The sequence below is a fragment of the Tupaia chinensis genome, unplaced genomic scaffold (assembly GCF_000334495.1).
Source record: "Tupaia chinensis unplaced genomic scaffold, TupChi_1.0 Scaffold000453_2, whole genome shotgun sequence".
Lineage (NCBI taxonomy): Eukaryota > Metazoa > Chordata > Mammalia > Scandentia > Tupaiidae > Tupaia > Tupaia belangeri.
In genome coordinates, this window is record NW_006159961.1 from 310,337 (window position 1) to 316,613 (window position 6,277).

The window sequence follows — 6,277 nt, forward strand, 5'->3', positions numbered from 1 at the left end:
TGCCCAAGATCCCGAGAGGAGAATGGAGGAGAAGGGATTGCGGCGTGACCATCCCCCCTGGGGGGTGATTTCTCGCTTTCTGTCTCTAATGTCTCTCTCTGTCTGGCTGGCGAGCGCACGCGCCCTATAGTGAAAAATCTCTCAAAAAAAAAAAAAAAAAGACCCTTCATGGATACCATTTATGGTCCAGAGAGCCCAGTGTGGTGGGTGTGACTAGCCTGTTATAAGTGAGGAAACTGAGGTGCAGCAGGTCAAGGGCTGGTTCGAGGTCACACAGCTGGCGATGACAAGGCCGGGGTGCCCAATTCCAAAGCCCCTAGTCTTGCTTTCCCAGGCGTCTCCCTGGGCACACCCTGAAGTCTGAGTTGAAGTAGGTTTTGGTCTCAGGAAGCTGAGGGTTGAGCATGCCCCTGAGCTATAGCTCAGGCTGGGGTCCTAGTCCCACCAAGGGTTTGCAAAACGGGACTGCGAGCTGGAGGGACAGAGGAGTAAGGGCAGATGGAAAGGCAGGACTCGGGGGTGCCAGTGTCCGAGGCCAGAACTGGAATGGGGTTGCTGAGGGGCAGGCCCAGTGCACGCCCAGTGCTGACAGCAGCCAGACCCGGGGCGGGTCACTGCTGTTATTCATCACCTCACTCCTCCTCACCCACCTGGGGAGACCTGACCCGCGGCTCTGAGAGTCCTGGCGTGTCTGACAGTCCCAGGTGCACGCCCTGGCCTCGCCCCTCAGCTGGCCTAGCCCAGCACGCCTCAGACTCTTCCAGGCCCAGCCCCTTTGCTGTCTCTCTCCTCCCACTGTCAGCCCTTCCCCTCACTCCATCCAGGGCAATCAGGATGGTATGAATGGGCACAGGCCAACCCTCCAGCCCCTTCGTGAATAGGGGATCCATGGTCACGTGCTCTGATCCCCCAGTTGGGGATGGAGGAGTGGTCTCTGCTGTTCCCACCCCTCCCTCATCTCCCCCATTTCCCCGTCCCCTGTTTTGTCCATGGACTGGACCCCTCCCACCACCCCCATGTACCCTCTGAACCCTCCAGGAGCACCAGCCTGCAGTCTGGTACCCAGGGTGACATCTAGTTCCACAGGAGTCAGGCTGGGAGTTGGGTGCAGCCCTGGTGCTGCAAGGGCAGCAAGGGTCCAGGATTACTCTGAAAGGAGTTCCCACAGAGATTCTCGAAGGCGTTGTTTATTCAGACCCTTGGGAAGATGACTTTCTAGACTACTGCTCCCAGAGAGGTCCAGGACAGAAGGGAGGCATATCCTGTCTGATGTAAATTTCTCCTAGGAAGTGAGAAAGGCCAGTTCCCTGGGCTCTTGTGAGGCTAAGAGAGATGGACTGGGGGGCTGTGTGTTTCTGAGGGTGTCTCTACTAGGGGGAGGTGAGGACAAGGGGCCTAAGAGAAACTGGCCTTTGGGCAGTCAAAGGCTTGGCCGCATGCACTGGGCTCTGATTCCTCAAGGTTAGTAAAATGGGAATCTATTGAGCACTGAATAAGTGTACCAATAGTGTGGACCTTGAGGATACGGGAGTGGATAGAACACATCATTTCCCTCAGGCTGCTCGAGGTCACATAGACACAGGGCCCTGACGAAGCAGGACACGACTGTAACCCAGGTTACAGGGACGGGGGCCCTGGGCCCAGGACAGAGAGAGTTGAGGACTCTTCTGCAAGAACGAATGGGACTGGTAAGTGGTAGGAGGGTGGGGGTGGGAGGGACTGGTCAGCCCCTTGTTTAACACCTTTCAATGGCCTCTCATTACTCTTAGAATGAAATTCAAACCCCAGACAGAAGTTTACAAGGTCCACTGTGAAGCTGTGCTGTCTAATCCGGTGGCCGCTAGCAACATGTGGCCATCAAGCATCTGAAACGTGGCTTGTATATCGAAGGAAGCGAGTTTTAAGTTTCGCATAGTTTTAGCTGGTTTAAATAGCCAGCCCAGACACAGAACGTTTGTTTCCATTGTTCCCGGAAGTTGTGCGGGACAGCCTGCCAGTTTCCGAATGTGCCAGGTTCATGGCTTTCACACTCACTGGCCCCTCTGCCTGGAGCTCCCCACCCCCATGGTGGCTTCCTCTTATGCTTCAGGTCTCAGCCCACCATGGCTAAAGTCACCCCTCTCTGCTGTCTGTCAGCTTCTGTTTGTTTCTTTCAAGGCACTTAATGTCTCGTGTCACCATCCTGCTAGCTCACCCCCACATTTACTCTGTCTCCACCCTCAGAGCACAACCCTCGTGAGATGGAGATCAGTGTTTTACCACCGTCGCATTCCTGGGGACTGGCCTGGTGTCTCGCCCATTAGATGCTCACACCAGCCTAAGTGACTGATCGAGGCAGAAGCCGGGGCAGGCATCAGTGGGCGAGCTGGCTGAGGGCTAGAAGGGAGACAAAATTATAAGGGAGAAAACACAGAGGTTCTTTAGAGACTGCGGAGGGCACAGCCTGGGCTCTCAGGGAATATAAGAACCCTGAGTTCAACAGCCGTTGAGGAGCCTGCTATCTGGCCAAAGGCACTCAGCTAGGAAGAGCTTGACAACAGGGGACTGGCCTGTGGCCGCTGGCTGCTGTTCAAAAGGACCTGAAACTGGGGTCAGTTGCAGAGGGACAGGGCTGGGTGCACAGGGTCATCTGACTGGCACAGTGCTCCAGAAAGGAAGTTTACCTCTTCCGGCTCCCTGGGGTGTCTGCCTCAGTTTGGTGTTCAGGTAGAGGTCATCCCCTGACATGGGGGGCTGGAGACAGCAAGGAGAAGCTTCAGCCCAGTCTCTTTCAGAAGCAGTAGGAGGCCCCGAGACCTCCTCTCATCCGCCTTCACTGGGCCAGTCCTCCCACCTGGCCCACCCTGCCCCTCCTTCCTCATTTCTAGAAGGTAGGCCTGCAAGGGCAGGAGCTGGTTTTCACTGTGTTCTCCTCAGTTTCTCAGACAGGGCCTGTGACAGAGCACGTGCCCAGTAAATACTTGTTGAATAAATGAATCCATAGTCTACTTTCTAGGGAGCACGGAGGTCACTGGTGTTTTTGACTCTAACGAAGACTGGGAGCCTAGAGTGTTAAGAGTACAATCTGGGTCTCGCAAGCTGCAGAACAGACAGCCAAGAGAATTCAGATTTAAGTCATACTTCATTCTAACGTCCTTGGGGATGAGTCTCGTTTCTGAATCAAGTCAAAATTAACTTTCTTCAGGAAAATGTCTCTAGACCACTCCAAAACCTCCCAAATGCAAATTAACCCATAGCCATTAGAATTGTTCCACCATCTGAACTTATGTTCTGATAGTCACTTGAAAGAGGCTGTTTCAGAGCTCAGGTCATGTAACACCTCTTCCTCGACATCTATTTTTTACTTTAGGAGTGTTACTTTCTCCCTTGGTTGATTTCTGACACTGGGGTTCATGTAAATGGGGCTCAGCAAAGAGAGAAGTGATGAAAATAGATTTGAAATCCTGGCTCAAAACCTATATGAGGGGGGAACCAGCAGTTAGCGTAATGGCTATGTCGCTGGACTCCCACGTAGTCGACCGCGGTTCGTGTCCCGGACCCGGTGGCTTAAAACTCACGCTGGGCGCGTGTGCGTGCGTGCCCAAGATCCCGAGAGGAGAATGGAGGAGAAGGGATTGCGGCGTGACCATCCCCCCTGGGGGGTGATTTCTCGCTTTCTGTCTCTATGTCTCTCTCTGTCTGTCTGGCGAGCGCACGCGCCCTACAGTGAAAATCTCTCCAAAAAAAAAAAAAAAACTATATGAGGTGACCAGCAGATAGCGTAATAGCTACATTGCTGGACTCCCATGTAGTCAACTGCAGTTTGAGTCCTGGACCTGGTGGCTTAAACTCACGCCGGGCACATGTGCGTGCATGCCCAAGATCCCAAGAGGAGAATGGAGGAGAAGGGATTGTGGTGTGGCCATCTGCCCTGGGGGGGTGATTTCTCACTTTCTGTCTCTCTGTCTCTCTCTGCCTTTCTGGCGAGTGCACGCACCCTATAGCAAAAACCTCTAAAACAAACAAACAAAAAACAAATCTATGTGAGCCCCAAACCAATCCTTCCAGCCTAAATATATCTCCTCACACTGATGCAGAATATGTGATTTCACTACCCATTTCCCTCCTTCTAGGTTGGAGTTGACCTGGGCTTAAATATAGGCTTCACCACTGACTTAGCATTTCTCATTGTGTTTCCTGATCTGCAAAATACCTTGGCTTGAATGTGTCCTCCAAAACTCATGTTCATATTTCATTGCCATTGCGATAGTATTAAGAGGTGGGACTTTTTTTTTTTTTTTTTTTTTTTGGTTTTCCCCAAAAAGTGCATGCATTTGCTGGAAAGAGAGAGACAGAGAGAGGGAAAGTGAGATATCACACCCAGGGGAGATGACCACAACACAATCACTTATCCTCCGTTATCCTCTTGGAATTTTGGGCATGCATGCACATGCGCCCAGTGTGATTTTCAAGCCTGCCACGTCTGAGACTAACCATGGTTGACCATGTGGGAATTCAGCACCTTAACCACCATGCCACCTGCTGGCCCAAAAGGTGAGACCTTCTAGGAATGATCAGGTCATGAGGGCTCTGCCTTCATGAATGGATTAATGTCCTTTCTGCGGGAGTACGTTAACTAGGGTGGAAGTAAGCTCCTCACAAAAGGGTAAGTGTGTCCCCTTTGCTCTCTTGCCCTCTGCCTTCTGCTATGGGATGGTGCAGCACGAAGGCCCTCCCTGGATACTAGCACCATGTTCTTGGACTTCCCAGTCCCCAAAATTGTGGACCAAATACATTTCTTCTCTTTCTTCTTTTTTTTTCTTTCCTTCTTTTCCTTTTCTTTACTTTCTTTTCTTCTTTTCTTTATAAATTACTTAGTCTGTGGGATTCTGTTATAGCAACACAAATGAACTAAGACCAAGGTTATTGGAAGGGTTAGATAAAATAATGTGTGCAGAGCAGACTTACTGCTGGTGCAGAGCAATGGCTTGATGGATTGATGGCTCAGTGGATAGCTCTGACCATGTCTAGACTTCTTTCTTTTTCTTTTTTTTAACTTCAGTTCATGGATAAGGGAGACAGAGAAAATATTCTCCAGAGGATTCTGGTTCAAGATCCTCTTGCTCCACAAATCCCTATGATTGACGTCTTAATTAAAGAGTGTTTAGGGCTAGAGTAGATTTTTAGGAGCCACCATAAAATCCTTCACTTTACAGATTTGGTATGAGGGAAAAAGATGCAGAAACAATCTCATTGGGTCATTGGAAAAATTCAAATAATGTGGTCCACAAAAAGGACTCAGAACCATGCCTGGTTTGTAGGCTTGGTGCTCATGGGAGGGCAGTAACTGTTGGCTACTGCTGTCAATATATCGAAATAATGTCAATATCAAAATGATATAGATGTAGCAAGAAAAATTGAATTCATACCTGGAAATGATTTTAAATGTAATCAGTTTCAGGCTCCATGGACTTCTCTTTTATAGGAATATGGGCTACTCCAATAACCTCCTTCAGGGCCCTTCTATATTCTAGAAGGTAGCAAAATTATCTTTATTTAAAGACATAATTAACATTTATTATAGCTAGCATATTAGGTTTTAGATAGGCCAAGTGTGTGATACAATGGAGTTGTATTTTTATATGCTGTCGTGTGTACTTTATAACACATGGGGCCCTTACAGAGTCGGCGTGCACCGCACTTTAATGCCCATTTAATAGAACTTTTATAAGGAAGGCAGGAGGATAGTGTGGTGGAGCGCACCCTGGACTAGAAGTCACCAGCCCTGGCTGGAATGGTGCCTTTGCTTATTAACTGGGACACTGTGGGCAAGCTACCGCCACTCCATATCCGAAATGCCGCCCTGGGCAGCTCTGATGGTCTGTGGTTGGAAGCAGAACCTTGCAATATCAAGTGATGACAGAGGCCTACAGGTGCTGAACTGTGACATATTTCTAGCACACCTCTGGTTTCGTTGACCCTAAGCTCTTAGGAACACAGCCCTCAACTAGAAAGTCATTTCCACTGGAAACTGACCTGCTCTGCCTGTGGCTACAGGGAAGGCTTTCTGGGGAAGTGCTGGGGCTCCCGGTAGAACACCCACTTCATGTAGCCCCTGAGATGGCCCATCTTCCTGACTCCTCATTAACACATAATTCCTAACAAGTCTAGATTTCTGATCGCCCCTTCCTCTGTAGATCAGAGGAGCAAATAACAATGAAGCTATGGGGCCAGCAGCTGGTGCAGCAGTTACATCACCGGGCTCCCACTGAGTCCTGGACCTGGTGGCTTGAAAGTC